Raw genomic sequence first — 23,487 nt, 5'->3', positions numbered from 1 at the left:
TGCAGCCAGCTCGGTGGACAGTGGCATCCTGAAACAAAGTATTAGTTGTCTCACGCTTACTGACAACCACTTAATTCTAGAACAGATGAATGCAGTATATGAGAGATAAGATACACAATGTCACTGGAGCAACACTCATAAACAGACACAAAAAATTCCAAGCAGCTTGTCCGTGACACACACACACACACACACACACACACACACACACACACACACACACACACACACACACACACACCACAATAGGGACCAAACACATTTTCCTAGACCCACATATGCAGAGGTGCTCACATGTTACTTACCCAAAACTCAATGGCCTCCCAGACAGTGTCCTCAGCAACACTGTGTGCACACAAACAAGACAACCCTCACCACATCATATAAATTTACTCCACATAGTGTCTCAACTACTGAGCTCATAAGGTGTAACACCACACAACCAAATATTTTGGTTATAGGACACATCATTGTCAAGCACACTGATGTCTCTCTCACCAGGCTGAATAAGAAGGACAGAATTTGTTGCCAGACAGTGGCCAGGATTCACCTGATCACGCAAGTACTCAAGTCACTAAATAACAAATACCAGTATGACTCAATCCTAGTGCATGTGCATGTGCACCTTTAAAGTACTAGTCTCCTACCAGGACACAAGTGCTGTTCAGCAATTGAATTCTGCTTGCTGAGCACACTCAAACAACTCTGCAGTCTGTGGCTACCAGCCCACCCATACAGTCTAAGAAGGAATCAGTACTGCAAAACTAAACAAGAATATACATTTTGAGCCTCAAGAGCAGGAGCACATTCAAGCAACTCTGCAGTCTGCAGCTACCACCCCACCCATACAGTCTAAGAAGGAATCAGTACTGCAAAATTAAACAAGGATATACATTTTGAGCCTCAAGAGCAGGAGCACAACTCAAGCAACTCTGCAGTCTGCGGCTACCACCCCACCCATACAGTCTAAGAAGGAATCAGTACTGCAAAACTAAACAAGAATATACATTTTGAGCCTCAAGAGCAGGGTCAGTCCACCCAGGCATTCTACTTGTATGTGTTATGAGAGTGAAGCTATAACATTAGCATTGTTTCTTAGTAGTTCTCAGCATGCTAATAAAACTGACTGTTTTAGCCTTGTGCCCCCCCCCCCACAGTGCAGTAAGCATAACTGTCCAGTAGACAGTATACATTTAATTCAGATCTCTGTGATTAAATTAACCATCTCAGTGCTATCTGCCTTAGCTTGTTTCACTTGAGCCCCACCTATTTATTTGCATCTCTGTACATTCCCCTTCATTGCTAATGTATCTCCCTACTCTAATGTGTGCACAAACTGGCTATTAATAAGCAACACACTCCCAACCTTAATAAACTTTGCTGTCTCTTCTCTCCTTCACTTTACAGGTAGAGTTTTAATTATTACTCACCCCCTCTGAGGCCTTTACTGATAGATTTCCACTGATTGCCTCTCTGGTTTCTTTGCATTCCACCTGCTTTACAATCCTTGTATTATCCCCCTTCCACAATACTAAGTCTACATTAGAATCCTGCTGAGCATGTAGCCATCTTTAAATTACTAGTCTCCCACCAGGACACAAGTGCTCTTCAGCAATTGAATTCTCCTTTCTGGTAAGCCATTAGACCTCAGGAATTTGTTTAAAGTGTTCAGATTTGTAAAGTAATACTTACATTTTGCTGCCCATTACTCGTGTCTTGGTAGGCTCTACCCCACTCCATTCGCCCTCGTTATAGACTGGGCTCTCTCTGCTCCCCTGCCCTGCTTCCAATTCCCTCCCGCCCCTACTATCTCTACATTTATAGTAATCACAACCACACCCACTGTTCAACCTTACATCACCTCCGCAAATCACAGCTCCTCAAGTCAGATCACATTACACCACACCCACTTGCTATACCACAAAATAATCACAACCACTCTTATTCCCACTACGCATTATTACATCACCCCACACTACTTACCAATCTACATATAGTGCAACCCTATAATTCCTATCCACACCTCCACCTAGAACTAACTTAAACTTTATAACCATGACTATCATACAACTAAGTCTAGTCTGTCTTCTCATAATTCTTTATAACTCTACAAGTTATCACTCTAGCAATATCCCTAATCTTAGTAGCACAACACTATATTATGCACTCTCATATACAGACACTGCAGATTATAATAATATCTGCCACAATTGTTCAAGAACTACATAACAGACCAATTCAGAACTAAACACATATGCTCTCATTCCTACTCCAAAAAAACACAATACTTTCTCACACTCATCAACAAACTCCAACATCTGTATCACCATTTTAACACCAGGCTCACCATAAGTGGGGACATCCGCCCCAACCCAAGCCCAAATCCATCCTGTCCAACACAAACTGCTCCAACACAATTGTCAGAACATAATACCCCCACTATCTTCATCCCTGGGCAAATCAACAACAGCAGCTAAAGCAACCATCTTTTAATGCTAAATATTAATATTAGAAGTATCAAAAATAAAATACCTGAGCTCCAGGCCACAATAGCACACTACTCCCCAGACATAGTCACTTTAACAGAAACCTAGCTAAATAAAAACATAGCTAATTCAGAAGTTCTCCCAACCAGCTACAGTATCACTAGACAAGACAGACCCCTTTGTAAAGGAGGTGGAACTGCCTTACTGCATAAGTCCAACTTAACTTTATGTCAAATACCAAACTCCTATCCCTCCCCCAGTAATTGGGACATACTGATCTCACAACTTCAACTTCACCCTAAAAAGGTCTTAACCACAATTGCAACCTATATTCAACCTGGTAATATACCTGCTATCCTTAAAGACTTCTTATCCTGGTGTTCTTCCACATACTCACAAGAAGCCCTTATTCTGGGGGATTTCAACCTAGATTGGTTCACCTGTATATCAGGATCACCAAGTTGTCTAATACATCTCCATGGCTACAGCAGCTAGTCCAAATTCCAACTAGATGTGATAAAAAAATCTAAAAGGGAATCCATCCTTGACTGTGTCCTAACAACCCCACATTGTACCCGCCACACAGGCAGTCTCCCAGACACCTTAAGTGACTAGAACATAATATACCTTATACATAGTAGAACAAGCATATGCAAAACCATGAACTATAAATCTACTAGAAACACAAAAAAAATCTCTCCTGAGGTCCTCAGTACTTTACTCTGTAAGTGTGGCTGGAGCCCCCTAAAAACCCTCCCACTTGACCAGGCTGTAGCATATTTCAACAAAACATTTCTACATCACCTAGACACTGTCGCTGCATTCTGCAAAATCAAGGTTAGAACCTCTACAAACCCCTGTCTTAGTAAAGAAACCAAAGAAATCCTCAAGTCCAGAGACACTGCCTGGCTTTACAATAAAAAAAACAAAGAAATACAAAACCTAAGTATCAAGAACTGCACAACCATGCAAAAAATGCATTAGGCTGGACACAAAATCCTACTACATGACATTACAAACTAAATACCAATGCAACCCCCAAATATTTTGGAAAAATGTAAACCAGCTACTAAAACCCAGCCAAAAGGCTACCCCAAAACCAACCACCCCTGACACTAAAGTTCCCATTGCAACACAATTCAACTCGCACTTTGTGAACTCAATTCTATCCTTAGTATCACAGGACAGTTCCGACCTCACTATCCCACCCCCAACACAAATAACACTAATACAATCTTTACCCTCACTTCAATCAAAAGCATGCTCTCCAAACTAAAAACCTCATCAACAGCAGCCGACCTACTCTCCAGCTATTTCTTGAAACTCACAGCAGATGCTATTGCTACCCCAATCTCCACTCTCATAAACAGATCAATTTTTAAAAACTATGTGCCCAAACTCTGGAAAATATCCTATGTTACACCCATACATAAAGATGGGACATCCACTGAACTTAATAACTACAGACCCATTGCTATACTCTCTCCACTGGCCAAAATCCTAGAAAAATGCATCCATACCCAGGTGCTAAAATATCTCCTAGACAGCAACATCCTGATACCTACTCAACATGGTTTCAGACCTGCCCATAGTACCGCTACAGCCCTCCTCTGATTCACAGATACAGTAAACCGTCTCAAAATGAAGGCCTGCAGGTGTCAACTCTTTTTTTGGATATGTGCAAAGCATTTGACACAGTCTCACACCAAATCCTGCTAAACAAACTAAACCAATATCACCTATCAAATTCCACTCTTACCTGGTTCCAAAGCTACTTAACTGACAGGTACCAAGCTGTGAAATGGGAAAATTCTTTCTCTACTCAGCTGCCCATAACTATAGGAGTCCCACAGGGTTCTATCTTAGGACCACTACTATTCACAATCTTCACAAATAACCTCCATACCTCCACAAAGCATGCATCTATCATTCAGTATGCAGATGATACTACCTTAATCTGTACTGCACAAAACATTCCCACCCTCCTACAAACAAATCAACTAGCATTTTCTGATGTTGAAAACTACCTTACCAAAGCCCAACTTATCCTCAATCCAAAGAAAACTCAGTTTATGATTATAATCAGTTCTAACAAAAACACTGATAACAGTCAATTCACTATCTAGTCCACAAATGCTACTCCAATTGCTCCAGTGGCACAGGCTAAGCTATTGGGAATAACTATAGACTCCCACCTAACATTTGATATTCATCTCAATTTAACTATTAAAAGAGTACATGCCAAACTGGGATCACTCTACCGTATCAAACCATTTCTTACCAACAACACAAGATCAGCCATTGCTCGCTCCAGCTTCAATCCACCCTACTGTATGCATCTCCCATTCTGACTAATCTCAACAAAACTGAACTAAGCAAAATGGAAGCTTGCTATAACAGAATTACCCACTTTGCTGCAAATTGCTCATATAGAACTCATCACAGTACTGCTTTGAGACAGCTCCACTGGCTTGAACTGCCCAACCTCCTAACCTACAATCAGCTCTGCCTCTGTCATTCTACCTATTACCTCCCCAATAAGTGTCATGCCCTCAAAAACCTAGTACAACATCACTCAGCCAAAAGGCCTCTTAGATCATCAAGCAAACTACAACTAGAAGTCACCAACAGCTACAATAGCTTTGGGGACACACTATATAGTAGTTCAGTGGCTAAAAAATTGAACTTTCTCCCCATTAACATACAAAACACATTGTAAAAAGCCTCCTTTAAAAACCTCATTAGGCAACATCTCAAGCAATGTTGGCAGTGCCATAACTGCTCCCCAGTCTAGTGAAAGCAGATAAGGTATACATACTAAATCTTGAGTACCTGATAATAGTTTTCACTCTTACTCACAAACACTGGCTAACGTACAATGTATGCACTGTACCTGTGTACTATGTATGTATTCTACCTATGTTCCAACTTTCAGCTGTACACCACAAATCTATTAATTACCTTTATTTTTAAATTAATATGTTCTTGTTTGTTCTCTCCACTGGAAGTGTTGATGTGCTGCATACCACTGTAAAAACATGTCTATTGTACAATATCACAGTCAAAGGAGGCAGCGGAACACAGCAGTAAAATTCAAAAAATGAATCCCAGAACAAACAGTAGAACAAACAGTGAGCGCTTTCGCAGCAACAGCTGCTTCATCAGACAAATAAGGCTCCAAACTGCAGTACTTTTAAAAGCAAAACAGCCGATTAACATATAAGAACAATTAAGAGTTAACTAGAGCCCTCAAAGCCACACAAAAAAAATGCAACTCAGAACTCATTGTGTAAACATAAAGACATCTCATTCATAAAAAATGTATAGAACATTTCATTCATAGAGGTATCCTCATAAAAATACTGAACCTAATTAATATCTATCTAGCTAAGGGCCTGTTCATTAAAACTGGTTTAATAGAGAATTTATCATTAAGGCCCTTCCCCATATTAGCTTTCATTCTAATAATCCAGTTCAATTCTTTGCTTTCTACCTTAATTCTATGTGGGCCCCCCCTTATACCCACATTGACTGTTTCAACAACCATAAACTTAAAATTGTGCTGAGCACCTAGTACCATAGTGTGTTTGGATAGAGCATTAGTCTCAGCTCTCCTGGAGATATCATATTGATGCTCCCTCATCCTGTCTCATAGTCTGCGTGTTGTCATCCCAATGTAAAAACAGTAGTAAACCGTGCAGTAAAGTAAATAAACTAAATTCATTGTGTTACAGTTAGCTCTTGCTCTAAAAAACATCTTTTTATGCATGTCTGGATGTTCAAATGCAGCACTACTGCCAATCAGATAACAGTAATTACATGCCCGACAAGGAAACGTACCAATAACTAACTGTGTATCAGTACTGGAGTTAAGTTTTGAATAACATAACAATTTCTTAAGTGATCTCTTATTCTTATACATATAGCTCGGGGCTTCTCCTACTATTGATTCCACTCTCTCATTAGATCTAAGTATATTCCAGTGTTTAGCATAGATGTCCTTCAACAACCTAATGTTACTAGCATAAGTAACTGGTACTCTCAGTTTACAGTTGGTCACTTTCTGTTTGCAAAATTGAGTGGGTGAAGAAAAATAGGGCTTACCCTCCTGATTTCTAGATGCATAAGCTCGAGCTGTAACCGAGCTAATTTCTTTCTTATTATAACCCCTCTCAAGGAATCGCTGTTCCATATGTTTCAATTCACAACAGAAAGTGGAGTCACTTGCTGTTAATCTGGATGTTCTTAACATCTGTGCTGTCACAACATTGTTAAAAATGTGCCCAGGATGCATACTCTGTGGACAAATGTATTCCTATGGCAACTTTTTCTATAGATTTCAGAAGTAAAAGCGCCATCAAGTCCCCTGGTAATCCTAACATCAAGAAAATCCATAGTAACAGTAGAACTACTGGCCGTCAAACTGAGAAAGTCAGTGCTACTGTTAAGTTGATCAAGATATTGAGACAGCTCATCGCCAGTGCCCTCCCACAGGAGGAAAAGATCATCAACAAATCTCCTGTAGAAAACAACTCATCCTGACTTACGCTGAGGCATGATATGCATTTCCTCCCATTTTGCCATAACAAGGTTGGCGTAGCTATTGGCACAAGAAGTGCCCATAACTACGCCATCCCTTTGTTTAAAAATACCTTCTTCAAACATAAAATTTTTTTTATCAAGAACAAGTTCCATAATCATACACAGTAAATCTATCTTGTGGATCTCATATGTGCCATCCTGCTTTAAATAGTCTCCCAACATCTCTATCCCTGTATCATTGGGTATACACATAAAAAGGGATTTCACATCTAAAGTTGGGAGGGTGGCCTAATGGGTAAGGTGTTTGCCTTACAAACACAAGGTACAGGTTTGAATGGGATAAATGATAAGGCTTAAAATTTAAATGGCTCGCAGGGGTAGTTAGCCTAGTAATAATCTATGAACCTATGAACCTATAATGCTACCATAGTGCAATCAGCAATAGGTGGTTTAACGTGTATATGAGCAAATAAGTCCCTAAGGAACTGTTCAGTATCCTTTAAAATATAACAGTTCTTAGCTAAGATTGGTTTCAAATGTTGTTCAACATAGACGGAAAGGGGTTCCGTGCACCACCCCCTTCCAGCTACTATTGGTCTCATAGGGGGTTTATTGGCATGCTTATGTATTTTAGGGAGGCCCTGTATAGCAGGCAAAGTTGGTTTTTGTATAGTAAAATAATTAAAAAGATCAATGCTAATAAGTCCAAGCTGCAAACATTCAAACAATTCATTATACACTCTGCTAATAGACTGTTCAACTTGCTACATTGTGAATGGAATATAAATCAAAGGATCATTAAGCATAGTATACATTGCATCCTTATAAAATGTATGGTCCATAATTACCAAACATCCACCTTTGTTTGCTGGTCTAAAGCTCAAGGCAGAATCCTGACACAATTGTTCTAGAGCTAACCTCTCATTAACTGACGTGTTACAAAAAGTCTTTGTATTTCTATTATTTTCATACAAAGCATAAATGTCCCTAATGCACGCTTTTTCAAAAACTTCAACAGCATCAACTGTAGGTGGTATAAAGCAACTAGTTTTCCTAAAAATATTAGCATTATTATTAATAGAGCTATGTGAATCATTAAAATACATCTTTAAACTAACATTTCTAGTTAAAGTCTTAAGCTCTATAATGTTTTCAGTGAGAGTCATTTTGGTAGCTGGTATGAAACTCAAACCTTTATTAAGAAGGTTCATTTCAATAGCCGTTAGTCTATGACTAGATAAGTTCCAAACTAGCGTTGTACCCACATCTTCTTCAATGTTAACGAAGTCCCTTCCTCGGCCGATGCCTTCCTCTTGAATCGTGCTCTCCCAAAAGGTCGTTCATGAAAATTAGGTGTACGAATGGGAAGGGGATTGGATAACAAACCATTTGGATTAAACGGTAGGGTTGGAGCACAAGTAGCTGCCAATATATGGGAAGGATCCTTCCTTCGTGCCCCAATATCTGACACACTAGCTGAATTAGTGCTGATGTCATCCGCAGGCAAAAGGCATGTAAGTAAGCCTGAGGGTGCCTCCCTCAAGCTATGTTCAGTTTGTGATTTTTCAATATTTAAGGAGGAACTAGAAGGAGCAACAGGAATCTCAATAGTAGATCCAGTTTATTCGGTCCTTGAACAGGATCATTAGAAGATGTTTTAGAGCGATTGTTGTCCACATTAATATTGGTAGTTGCAGATCTATCCTCCCTAGGCCAAGCGAAGACTCTTCCATTAGAAAAGTCAGCAATATCACATTGTATCTTTCTCCTTTTATTATTAAGCAATTGTCTTTCATAGGCAGCAGTAGAGTCTATAATGTGTTCCACCTTAATATCCACAACTGATTGTGGATATGTCTCATAGAGACCGACTTGTGCTTTCTCAATATCAGATAATAAATTGTCCTCTTGTGGTTTAAAAAATTGTGTTAGAAGTCTCATATAGCCATAACTTGTATTCAGGTTGATTTGTTGCCATTGAGTCAAAAGATCATTATATGTATTGCCATAGGTAGGAATAGTTAAGACCCTTAGGCCACGAGGAACAATACGCAAATTGAGATATGCCTCAAAGTGGAAACTTTGTGTTTTTAATCTAATTAATCTTCTGGCATCATTTTCAAGCTTATGTAGATCCCTTCTCAGGGCATTGGAGTCATACTCACAGTTATTCAAAGTAGGAGGTGCATTAACTGCTGGTAAGATATCCAATAAGGGATTCTCAAAGCTCCCAAGCAAAGATGAAAAATTCTTACGGCCAGTGAAAGACACGCTGTTCAGCTCAGACTAATTGGAAGAATCTCGTGGTTGACAACAACTTTCTGCCATGTCCTTACACCAAATCCAACACAGTATAAGGCAATAAAGAACAAAGACTATGGTGTAGGTAAACCAGTCCTCCAAAAAATAGATCATACAATATCACAGTCAAAGGAGGCAGTGGAACATAGCAGTAAAATTCAAAAATTTAATCCCAGAACAAACAGTAGAAAAAACAGTGAGCGCTTTCACAGCAACAGCTGCTTCATCAGACAAATAAAGCTCCAAATTGCAGTACTTTTAAAAGCAAAACAGCCAATTAACATATAAGAACAATTAGGAGTTAACTAGAGCCCTTAAAGCCACACAAAAAAATGCAACTCAGAACTCATTGTGTAAACATAAAGACATTTCATTCATAAAATATGTATAGAACATTTCATTCATAGAGGTATCCTCATAAAAATACTGAACCTAATTAATATCTGTCTAGCTAAGGGCCTATTCATTAAAACTGATTTAATAGAGAATTTATCATTAAGGCCCTTCCCCATATTAGCTTTCATTCTAATAATCCAGTTCAATTCTTTGCTTTCTACCTTAATTCTATGTGGGCCCCCCCCTTATACCCACATTGACTGTTTCAACAACCATAAACTTAAAATTGTGCTGAGCACCTAGTAGCATAGTTTGTTTGGATAGAGCATTAGTCTCAGCTCTCCTGGAGATATCATATTGATGCTCCCTCATCCTGTCTCGTAGCCTGCGTGTTGTCATCCCAATGTAAAAACAGTAGCAAACCGTGCAGTAAGCTAAATAAGCTAAATTTCATTGTGTTACAGTTAGCTCTTGCTCTAAAAACCATCTTTTTATGCATATCTGGATGTTCAAATGCAGCACTACTGTCAATCAAATAACAGTAATTACATGCCCGACAAGGAAATGTACCAATAGTTAACTGTGTATCAGTATTGGAGTTAAGTTTTGGATAACATAACAATTTCTTAAGTGATCTCTTATTCTTATACATATAGCTCAGGGCTTCTCCTACTATTGATTCCACTCTCTCATTAGATCTAAGTATATTCCAGTGTTTAGCATAGATGTCCTTCAACAACCTAATGTTACTAGCATAAGTAACTGGTACTCTCAGTTTACAGTTGGTCACTTTCTGTTTGCAAAATTGAGTGGGTGAAGAAAAATAGGGCTTACCCTCCTGATTTCTAGATGCATAAGCTCGAGCTGTAACCAAGCTAATTTCTTTCTTATTATAACCCCTCCTAAGGAATCGCTTTTCCATATGTTTCAATTCACAAGAGAAAGTGGAGTCACCTGCTGTTAATCTGGATGTTCTTAACATCTGTGCTGTCACAACATTGTTAAAAATGTGCCCAGGATGCATACTCTGTCTGTGGACAAATGTATTCCTATGGCAACTTTTTCTATAGATTTCAGAAGTAAAAGCGCCATCAAGTCTCCTGGTAATCCTAACATCAAGAAAATCCATAGTAACAGTAGAACTACTGGCCGTCATACTAAGAAAGTCAGTAAGAAAGTTAGAATGAAAGCTAATATGGGGAAGGGCCTTAATGATAAATTCTCAGGTCGCTGCCTCCTTTGATTGTGATATTGTATGCTCTATTTTTTGGAGGACCGGTTTACCTACACCGTATTCTTTGTTCTTTGTTGCCTTATACATTTCTATTGTAATTTGTGTGTATACTGATCGTGTCTAAATATCTAAATGTATCTGTAATTTTTTCTTTGTGGAGACTTTCTCCCCAGGCCTTTGCTGAAAAAGGGCCTTTTCGGCTCAGTCAGACACCCCCGGTTAGCAAATGTAAAACAAATAAAATGTGGATATTAACAACTTGAGATGATGTTCCCTGAATTATATGAAGAGGGAGATATGATTCAGCTCTCAGAACATGCCTCACTCTCACAGGCAGGTATATGCTTAGCATTGCACAGTATTCTATCTTTTCCAATAATGAAGCCATGATAGGAATATAAAATGTTTGACTTAAATAATGGACCTCCTTAGAGTAACAGCAGTAGCTAAGCGAATTATTAGTCAGCCTTGGGAAACATGATTGAGAAGCAACATTGCTTTGCCAAGGATGGTCTGCACCTGTCGCCAACAGGTTTTTGGATATTGGCCAAATCATCATCCAACCCCTATAGTAACTTTTTGTAGGCATTGTGAAACTGATAAACCTTCCAAAATAGCAAAATCTACTCATGATAAGCTAAAGGTATTACTGCTCAATGTTAGGGGTCTCAGCAAGAAAGTACTCTCCTTGGAAGCACTCCTTTCTCTGGAAAATACTGATGTCTGTGCAGTTACTGAAACACGGTTCAAAACCATGGAAAGCATCCCATCTCTGCAAGGCTATAATGCCTTCCATGCTTTCATTCCACCCCCTGCACATGAAACTTTAAAAGGTGGAGTTGTATCAATCTATATAAAAGATGAGCATACCTGAAGACTGGTCAAACAATAGGACATGCTTGAGATACTCCATGTTCAACTAACCATAGGTAAAATCAGTTACTATTTCTTTGCTAGCTACAGGTCCCCGATCATGACCCAGGAAAAAACATATCTCAAGCTTGAATGTACTGATATCTCTTACTATTCAGCTCCACACAATACTCATGGGTGATTTCAACTACCTCTCCATTAACCAGGAAGCTTATATGACCACTACCATACAGGGTCAAAGATTTCTAGACTGTGTCAATGTAAATAGCCTGGAACAACTAGTCTACATTTCCACTAGGGGTACAAATATCCTAGACCTGGTTCATATAAATATGGGGGAGTTTTGCACCCCTCCCCAAATGTAATGTCCTGACTGGTTAGATCAGATCTCCCTTGAAATGAATATAATGCTAGTACCTCCATCTAGCCTCAGAACCTTTAAAATCTTTTCTAAGGCTAACTACCACCTATTAAGTGATAGCATAGTTAATTTCCTAGCTTCCACAAACCCAGAAAATACGAAGGCCTATGAGGAGGTGAACACAAAAGCACTGTACAACCATATATACAGCTTGCATAGAAACTGCAGTACTACAACAAAATAAACCTAGGTCAAACTGCAAAAACAATTCACCCTGGTGAAACCCTAGTATTAATAGGTTTAACATCAAAATAAAGAAAATCATGTCCAGACGTAGGAGAGAATATACACAACAGTGCAAAAACTCTCTCATTAGTCTACACAAGCAACTCAGGGGACTAGTCAAGTCTTTTAAAGTCAACTTGAAGGCAAAATAGCCTCAAAGCTAAGGATAGCCATAAGGCATTTTCCAGTTATGTCTGCATTTTTAAGGGCAACACCCCACAATATGCTTTATTAGTTGTAGATGGCAACACCTATACCCATCCAGGAGAAACAGCAAATCTACTGGTCCCAAATTTAACCTTCCATTACCTCCAGCTACCCCCCCCCCCCGAAACACTCTCTATCCTTTTTTTAACCAGTTTTTACAAAATAACAGGTCATAACTGCATTCTCTAAACTTGAAAACACAGCCTCAATGGCTCCCAATATCCTAGGATGCCTCTTATATAGCCTGAAACATGACTTATCAGGCCCACTATGATCTCAATTTAACCACAGCCTCCAGATAGACTTTGTGCTGAGGAGGGGAGGACAGCTACAGTCATCCCTCTGCATAAAGTGGGACCATCAACAGTCCCAAGAAATTGCAGACCCATAACTTTGACTAGTTTCATATGCAGGGCCATGGAAAGAATAATCATGGACCTGATAAACAATGACATTGGAAATCTTCAAACACTGGACCTAACCCAGTTTGACTTTGCCAAGCTAAGGTCATGACTGTTGAATCTGGTGGGCTTCTTTGAGTAAGTCACAAAGGCTATGGATAAGAGAAAGTACTGCATACTGCCTACCTTGACCTGGCCAAGGCATTTGACATAATTCCCAATTTGGGTATTGTATATAAAGTTACAAAACTAGTCATGAATCGCTTACTGTCATGTTCTTAAATACCACTGTCTTTCTAGTTGCCTGCCTCTTATGTTAATTTGACCATATATCTCATTTCCTCTCTGCTTTCACTGGCTTCTGTGAGTAAGCGCAAAATTATCATTTTGTGAAATCACTCCCCTTCAACTATTTAAATTTATTGGCCATCCTACTGTATTCCATAGTACCAGAATATAAAAGTGACCACCCTCTTTCAATCTATCTTTCTGTTTTAAAAATAGTGACTCTCCACTAAAACTTAACTTTTTAGACAGGTAAAACTTGTTACCTACTTTCACATCTAACTTATCTAGTGCACACTGCAGTGTTTAGGATAAACCATTTTTTTTTTCATCTTACCTTTAAGCATCCCTGTGACTAGCAATTACTCTAATACCTGCTGGAAAGCACTAGGAAGCCTTAAACTGATACAAGCACTCAACTGTCCTTGTTAATAAGGAGAAATTAATCATAGGCACTATGCAGACTATAATTGCAAAGTACCTTCCTAACGCAAGGGAAAACAGCTCCTGTACTTTACAAAAAAGCACCAAGCCAGGCATGTCCAAGGCTCAGCTTCTGGTGATTTCTCCTGTCCACCTGGTGAATCTGGGCATACTGGGGCAATGCAGCTATTGCCTCATGTACACAGACAACCCTCTTCTCCTACCACCCAACACTACAACCTGTGAGAGATGCACTTACATAGCCAAACTGGAAGCAAAGCTCTCTCCACCCAAGATTGTGCTAGACAGTCAAGAGGAGAAGGTCAACACCTGCACTACACCTCAAGCAACACATAGTCCTTCTAAACCCACACCACCAACACCCACACATAGCAACATTAAATCCACATATGCGGAGGCCCTTAACTGTAACTTGCCCACGTAGCAAGGACCTCTGAAGCTGAAATGCAAACAAACACCAATCACAACCAAAGTGCACATAGCTCATAACACCAGTGTGCCACCCAGCAACAGCCCCTAAGGCAAGACAATGTACCTAACACTTTAGTCATAGGTGACTATATAGTCAGGCAAACTGATGACCCACTCACCAGGCTGAACAAGGAGAAAATTACAGTCAGCTGCCTGTCGGGTGCCAGGATCTGCCACATAACGCATGCACTCAGGACACTCCACAGCAAGTACAAATATGACTGCGTCATTGTCCATGTTGGAGTGAATGACTTGAGACATGCCTTCCTGGATTACATGAAAAGAGACATGGAAGAGCTCTTGGATCATGTGGCCCAGGCAGGTATGACCCTAGCCCTGAGTAGCATCCTGCTTTCACCCAGAATGATACCACAATATAAGGACAAAATGATTGACTTCAACAATTGGCTAAGTTTTTGCTGTCATTCAAAGGGGATCCAGTATCTGTCTGCCTGGGATGACATGATCGACAGACCATGATACTTTGCCAGAGGTCATCTACATCTGTCGCCCCTGGGATTCAGGTTACTGGCTAAGGCTCTTGCCACCCCTATAGTGCCTTTTGTAGGCAAAGTTCAAAGGACAAAACCACCAATGTAACAGGTACATGCATGAACATTCTGAAGGTAATGCTACTCAATGCTAGAAGTCTAAACCTCAAAATGCACTCTCTCAAGGCACTCCTAAAAATGGAGAACATCAATATCTGTGCAGTAACTGAGACCTGGTTCAAGGCTCCAGAGAGCACCCCTGAAATACCAGGCTACAACTCTTACCACACTTTTCAGCCACCAAACCAGGACCTAAACACTAAAGGTGGAGGAGTGTCCATATTCACCAAGGATAGTTACACCACCAGGCTAGTTGCCCAACACAATGCGTCTGAAATTCTCCAGGTGCAACTAACATTAGGTAAGACTGCAATCCAAATTTTAGCTTGCTAAAGATCCTCCACCATGCCCCAAGATTCTCACTACACCTTTTTAAACATCCTGGAAAATATTACGATACAACCAAACAATACTGGGTGATTTCAACTACCCTGCCATTAACTGGGAAAACTACTCATGTACCAACACCTTTGCCCAATGGTTCTTGGAATTCATAAATTCCAATGCCCTGGATCAACTAATCCATAGTCTCACCAGGGGCTCCAATATCCTAGACCTGGTCATTACTAACATGGGAAATCGATGCTCCACACTTATAGTCACCCCCTCATTGGTCAGGTCTGACCATAAGCTAATCACCCTTAACATCGACATCCCACCTCCACCCCCCAGTAAGGAAACCTCCATAAAAAACTTCTCCAAAGCCAACTTCATGCTACTGAAGTCAGAAGTGACAAACTTCATGACACCCATGCAGACGGGAACTGAAAGTTCGACTGCTGAATCCTACACTAAGGCACTGTATATGCACATCCACTCATGCATGAATTGTGCCATCCCAAATAGAACCAAGATGCTCTCCTCCAAAAAAAGGAAGCCAATGTGGTGGTCTCCTGCCATAAACAAACTTTACAACAAAAGGAAGAAACTGTTGCAGAAAAGAGGAAAATCCCAGTATGCAAAAAACTCCCTCACCAGCCTCAGTAAGAAGCTGAGATCCCTCATAAAATCCTCCAAAGCTAGTTACGAAAATAAAATTGCCAAAGATTCCAAAGACAACCACAAGGCATTCTATAGTTATGTCAAGAATCTAAATGGCAATGCTCAGATCTGCTCTAAGCTACAAGAGAATGGCATTAAATATACTGATCCCAAGGATATTGCCAATATCCTGGCAGATCAATTCAGTGTCAGCTTCACCCCCCCTCTCATCCCCTAAACAGCCCATCTCAATGCCAGAAGATTGCCAAATTCTGTTAATAATGGATACACAGGTAAAAAACCCAGTCTCCAATTCTGTGTATTACATGAACTACAAAATGAACTGGAACCTCACCTAAGTGTCATGTTTAATCATAGCCTTACCTCAGGCTTCATTCCCACTGAGTGGCACACAGCTACAAAAGGAGGGATCCACCTTGGATCCCGGGAACTACTGCCCTATCAGTCTGACGAGCTTGATCTGCAAGGCCATGGAACACATTATCAAGGAACTTACAAACAATGACATTGGCATCTTTCAAACATTGAGCCCCACCCAGTTTGGGTTCGTGAAGGGCTGCCTTGTCTTCTGAACCTGATTGACTTCTTTGAGCTGTGGACGAGGGTAAGGCAGTCCACACAGCCTATCTGGACCTCGCCAAGCCCTTTGACACCATCCCCCACTCTGGAATCATAGATAGACTTACTAAGCTGGGCATTAATCCCTACTTCATTCGATGGGTTGCCAGCTGGCTTACTGATAGAACTCACACTGTAAAAGTAGCTGACTCCAAATCCAGCTCCAGACAAGTGACAAGTGGAGTACCTGAGGGTTCAGTCCTGGGACCGCTCTTCTTTGGCATCTACTTCTCTGAAGTACAGGCCAACACTAAGGGACTCTGGCTAACAAAGTTTGCAGATGACTGCAAACTGGGAGCCATTATTGAATCCCCAAATTATGGGGATACTCTACAAAAGGGCCTTACAGAAACAGATGCTTGGTGCCAGAGCCATGGGCTCAAACTCAATGCCAAGAAATGTATAGTTATCCCCTTTGGGAAAAAACATGTACCCATGAATTACCACATAGATGGCAGTACACTAAACACCAAAAGTGTGATAACAGACTTAGGGACACAGGTGGACAGTGGTCTCACCTTCGATAACCACATCGCCACAAAAGTCAGGAAATCCTTATATGTTGCACACCTCATCACTAAGGGCTTTTCATCCAGAAAAAAGGAGGTCATTGTCCCATTGTACTCATCCTTCATTAGACCCATTATAGAATACAACACCCCATTTGTTATGTACCTCTCAAGACATCTGCAACAACTGGAAAGGCCACAGAAATACCTCACTAAAAGAATCACAGGCCTAAAGCAGATGCCCTACACTGACCATATAAAAAAAAACTCCAGCTATACTCTCTTGCATATCATCTACTCAGAGGCGATCTCTGCTTAACATACAAGGCCATGTCAAACTCAGAGCTGTTAGAGATGTTACACTTAAAGAAATCCCAATCCCTCAGAGCCACACGCTCCAGGGATCTAAACCTTGTCATCACAATAAACAAAACATGCTGGAGGGATAGGTTCCTGATCCGGAGACAACGCAGACTCTGGAATAGACTGGCCATACATGTCAAGCAGAGCGCTTCTTTGGCCCTCTTCAAAAGGAACCTTGACGATTGGATGGGAGAAAGGAAATTCACCCCAGGGATCATGTCAGTTGACCTGCTAGACAGGGGTCCAGGGAAATAAATAGTGTGGGAAGAAATAGCCAGGGAATTGTTACGGCTAGGCTTGTATAAGCCCTATGGCCAATAGCCTAGTATCAACCTATGAACCTAAGTCACGTAAACACAAAGAAAACTTCTAAAACTGAAAAAACAGCACTGGAGCAGCAACCAAGTAAAAGCAAATTGTTTAATAAAGTGCATAAAGCGCTTTTCATTTAATTCAAGTAAAGTTCCTCAGATGCATCTGAGGACGTTTACTTGAATTAAACGAAAAGCACTTTATGCACTTTATTAATCAATTTGCTTTTACTTAGTTGCTGCACCAATGCCATTTTTTCAGTCTATGAATCCATATGTCACCAGATGGTGAGCCAAATTGCTCACAGGCAGGACACATGCTGCTAGAGTGGGGAAATCCAGATCCAGCAAGAGGCTAGTTATTACTGGTGTATTACAGGGATCAGTGCTGGCACCTCTCTTGCTTAAAATATTTTTCTCTGAAGTCATGACTAATTGTAGATGGCCTTTGGCTGACCAAGTTTGCTAATCACTGCAAATTGGGGGCAATCAGTGAATCCCCCAATGATGGAAATGTCCTTTAGAAAGGTCAGACTTGGACAACTAATCTGTGCCAAAATCATGGACTAAAATTAGAAGCAAAAAAAAAAAACATAATTATACCCTTTGAAAGGTTGTATACCCCTGCAAATTACAAAATTAATAACACACTCCTAAGAGTGGTCCCAGTGGTGAGAGATCTAGGTACACAGATAGACTATAACCTGAACTTTAACTACCAGGTATCCACAATGATGAGGAAGCCCGTCTATGTGGTACAGCCTATAGGTAAATACATGGCATCCAGATACAAAGAAGTTAAAGTCCCACTATACATGGCCGTTATCAGACCAATATTTGAGTACAGTCCACCTTTCAGCATACCTGTCCAGGCACTTGCAACACCTAGAGCAGCCTCAGAGGTTCCTTACAAAAAATACAGGGTGTAAACAACATGTCCTGTGCAGTGCACCTAAAATCTCTATCCCTTTATTATGTCACCTACTAACTATTAAAGGATGATCAATGCTTAAAGTATTCAGTCCTGATATAACTGTTACAAATTCATAAACCAAACAGTATGAGGATTACATGATCCAAGGATCAAATCTGGGCTGTGATATGAACATAATGTGCTGGAGGTACATATGTGTCTCAGAGATTACTCCTTCTCTGGAAAAGGATACCTATTCGCATGAAGCAGATCCCTTCCCTGACCCTCCTCAAATGCAGTTTTGATCAATGGATGGGGAATCATAAAGTCACTCGTGGTGGCATCTGTATCACTTCTGGGACTGGGGTTGTCTGTAAAATGCTGAAAGGTATAGGCAAATCTTAAGCCATTCTCTAGCCCTCAGATATTGAAAATATGGATAAATCTGAATAATAATGGCTAGGCTTGCAAGGCCTCTTGAACTGACAGACTTCAAACTCCTATAAACATGTAAGCCTATGAATTATTAAAGTTTTGACTAATATAAAGACAAAATAAATTTTTCTTCACTTCTAGCATTGACCAGACCAACATAGATAGTAAATTCATATCAAAATCTTTCTAATAGTACAGAGCAACTAAAATCTGCTGCATCTTGGCAAAAAACAAAAGGCAATGATTTTCTTACTGCACTTATTACCTCTAAGTATAGGACACATTTCTCACCAATGGAACTTATTAATTTAGTCAGTGCCTTTTTTCTTTATTTATAACTGGTATGAAGTCACCAGATGCCGATGACTATTGATATTTAACAAAAAAGGCTATAATTTGATATTATGGACATGCCAACATGTTGCATTTCAGAAAGTTCTCCACTATTTTTTTGAAAATATTTTAAATAAAACACCAACAAAAAGTGATGATATCAGGAAAGGGTTTCAGTATTCCTTCTAAAAATATATATATATTTTTTAACATATAAACAGAAGTGCATTTAATACAGTTATAAAATACAATTGTAAAGAAAAGAAGTAGTCTTTTTTTCCAAGGATGAGACACTACATACAATATACAGCATGCCTGTGAGATATTAACTAAAACAAAACGTGGTACTCCGGAGAATAAATTTCAGTATAATAAGTAGTAATATATGTTTATGAATAATAAGCGTTTTGAGAAAAAATTCAGGAGGCAGAGTTTTGCCAACAAATCAATTACAGATAGCACTTTTATCCAGGAATTCTTGACAAGTGTCTTAGGAAATTACTTAGTTTCCTTTATTTTAGTCTCAGTTAAGGATACTTCTTTTAAGGAAAACAAAAATTATTCAAAGGACGGAGGTGAAATTGATCTCCGATACTTAATGCTACTTTTGTTTTCCACCGCCACAATGGTCCAGAGCAGGTAGAGTTTTCCTTATATAATCTATAATCACCATTTATATTAAAAAGAACTAAAAATCTAGTTAAAGCAAAAGAAACCATGAGTCTTATACAAAATCTTCTATGAAATTCTAAAATATTTTAAATAAAGGCGGTCAAAAATATACACATCCAATCTGCATTACAAGTCTTGGTACACCTTCAATATTTAATGGTACTGTTTTTATTTATTTTGGCCTTTATATTTGGAGTTAAGAAAGATCTCTATAAAAATATCCTAGTAAGTATATACCAATGTTGAGACCAAGATGTATTTTTGAGAATTTAATAGTTGAGATAACTGCTCTTGATTAAGTAAAGAGTTATGATCCAATGTTACATGTTTCCAAATGTTTTCATTTAGATTAGTGTTGTACTCCATCAGAGTTTTATATAATTTAGAGATAAGGTTTTCTACCTTACATTTGTTGTTTAATATGTTAAAAGAAACTTTGAATTACTTTAAGATTTTCTTTATGACATGAATGTACAAGAAATAAACATTTGTCTTGAGCTTGTATTTTAATATTCTGTAAAAGTAACCAGTTTTGAGAATCCATCTCATAATTGTTTATAAGCTGTTGAAGATCTTTTACTTTTAGATCTTTAAAACATTGATATCAAGTCTTTGGTCTCCCAGAAGTCAAGTTTAAGTGTGGAGAGTTTATCAAAAAAGATTTGGTTATACTAAAAGGAATGATGTTTTCAAACCAATGTTTCAAGTCTATTTTGCAGAATATGATGTTTCTGGGAGAATTTGTGTGTTTCATAAAAAAAAAAAAAAAAAAGTTGGGAGGGAGAATTATATGGTATGTTACAAAGATAACGCCAAGAGGATTTACTTTGATTTATACTACTATAATTTTCTGTTAAGTCACCTTTACTATTAAATAAGGTAGAAATGTAAGATTTCCTAATTTGAGCTATAATCAGGATCAGTGCAGTTTAGAACAGTTTTAAAAACTGTTGCTTTAACATAGGTATCTACATCAGGAAAGTAAATACCTCCTAAGTTCCAAGGTTTGGAATGATGATGTAGGGCTACCTTAGGTTGGTTTTAGTAATTGTTTGTTAATTGTTTTAGTCAGTGACATATCAGGATATGCAGTTAAAGCTTGTATTATATATAATAGTTTAGGAAAATTATTTTTATTACTTATACTCTATCATCAAAGTATATTATTATTTTGTTTGATTTATTAGTTAGATATGAGATTATGTGTAAAATGCTATTATAATTTGCAGTTCTTATTGTTTCAGTAGTCTTAATTAAATTTATTCCTAAATATTCAAAAGCAGTGACTCGTTTATATTTTTTATGTAAATTTATTCCTAAATATTCAAAGGCAGTGACTCATTTTTTGTTGTTGTTGTTTGTAATTTCATTTTTTTGTTTAGAATATGATCTTGGAATTTAGATTATTAATGTGTTTACCTGAATATGATTGAAATATCTTCATGTTAAAATTTAAACCTTCTAGAGTTGATCTTGGGAAGTGTTAGTATCACATCATTTGCAAATAGCATAATTTTGAAAGCATATTTTTACAAAATTTCTATACCTTTGACTTTGCACAATTTCAAACTAAAATTGCAAGAATTTGATGGAGACAACAAATTAAACAAGAGCAAGGTGACAAACCCATTTAGTACCCTTAGTCAGTGGAATGGTTTCAGATGTGAAAGGCCCTACTTTAATTTAAGCTTTATCTTTATAAGTATTTTTGATAAGGGAAAGGAACTGAAAAGGAAAATCAGATGGTTCTTAGACTTTAAATAATAATTCCAGTTTAAAGAATCAAACGTGTTTACAATGTCTAGTATAACAAGAACAACTTTTTGTTTTTATTTCAAAATCTATAAATGTTAATAATCATTTAATATTAGCATAAGTTTGTCTTTGATATACAAATTCAGTTTGGTGTAAATTACTGATATCTTATATTTTTCCTTATCTATCTGAAAGGACAGAGATGAAAATGCTATAACCATTGTTTAGAAGTGATATGGGGCTCTACGAAGAACACAGATGAAGATTTTTATTTCTTTTTGCATGGGTGAGACCAGTGAATATTTCCATGGGGGAATTAACTCATGTGTATGGACTTCTATAAGGGTTTTATGAAAAAGTGGGATAATATATCGGGGGAATAATTTATATATTTCTATTATTAGTCCATGCATACCTGGGACTTTATTAGGTTTAAATTGTTTGATGTTGTCTGAGATCTCTTTAAAAGTAATCTCTCTGTGCATTTTTTTAATTCAAGGGGCAGCTTTATGTTTTTTAAGGACAAATCAAGATCTAGATTTGGGACATTGCTTTCATTTTTTATTTTTGTTTTAGAGCTATATAATGATGTCTGAAAACAGCAAGGATATCCTCAGTGTCTGTGTATGATTTGTTGTTATTAGTATATTTTATTTCTAAGTTGTTATTGGTTTTTGATTTTATTTTTACTCTTTTAGTTCCTGTGCATATGTCTAGGACACATACCATAAGAAGCTACTTTTAATTTTTCAAAAGCTATTGGTGTTGTACATGATAATATATCTGTGTATCTCTTATTTAGATTTTCTTTTACTTTTACTATAGATGCATTTATTTAATATTTAGCTTTAGTCTCTTGAAGTTGTGAATGTATGTTTGCTAGTTCTGATTCACATTCTTTTGTTTTCAGCTTTTACCAAACTAGAATTTTACTAAAACTATATTTTAAAGAGTCCCACTTCATAACTATATTAACTGCATCAGTATTATTTGTTTCTAAATGCAGTTTCAATTGAGAGAGGAGCCAGAGCTTGAAATATTTTAATGTTGTTATATAAACAATTATTCTGGTTAAATAATGTAAATATTTGAAGAATGAATGGCATTTTACAGAAAGGGCATTGTGATTAGCTCTAGGATTGGGTATGGTATTGAGTGTGGATATCTTTGCCTGGAATACTAGTATTATATACATTTTCATTTGTGTACCAAATTTATAGGAATAGTGAGAAAACAGTAATGATTTAAAGTTTATCAGAATGAATGCATCATTTAATTTAAGAATTTTAATCCAGTATTTAAGCACTTTTGCAGCTGACGTTATTCTTTGTTTTCTTTCATTACAAGAATCTGAAGTGTGTAATAAACAATTGAAATAAACAATTTTGGTCACCTCCTATTATTAAAGTGCATTTATATTAATTAAAAATAATGTCTATGTGCTTTTTAGTTAAATTTTAGCCTGTCCCAGGAAACCAGTGCATGTTTACTAGAGTCAATAATCTGTTATTATTTTTTTATAATAACAAAAGTTAACAGGCCATGATGGATCATAATTATGCATGATCTGTGATGGGATAACACTTTTTGTCATTCTTCATCTTATCATTCCTCTTTTCTTGCTTTTAAATGAGGACTGTGCCAAGATTGAATAATTAGGGGATTTCCATACATTGTTATCTGTATGTTTAAAGTGTATTTTTTGATGGAATATAACTTGAGCCATGTTTGCATTTAGA

This window comes from Protopterus annectens, chromosome 9.part0 (genome assembly GCF_019279795.1).
Source record: "Protopterus annectens isolate FY-2018-M chromosome 9.part0, PAN1.0, whole genome shotgun sequence".
NCBI classification, from domain to species: Eukaryota; Metazoa; Chordata; order Ceratodontiformes; family Protopteridae; genus Protopterus; species Protopterus annectens.
This window is presented reverse-complemented; position numbering follows the sequence as displayed.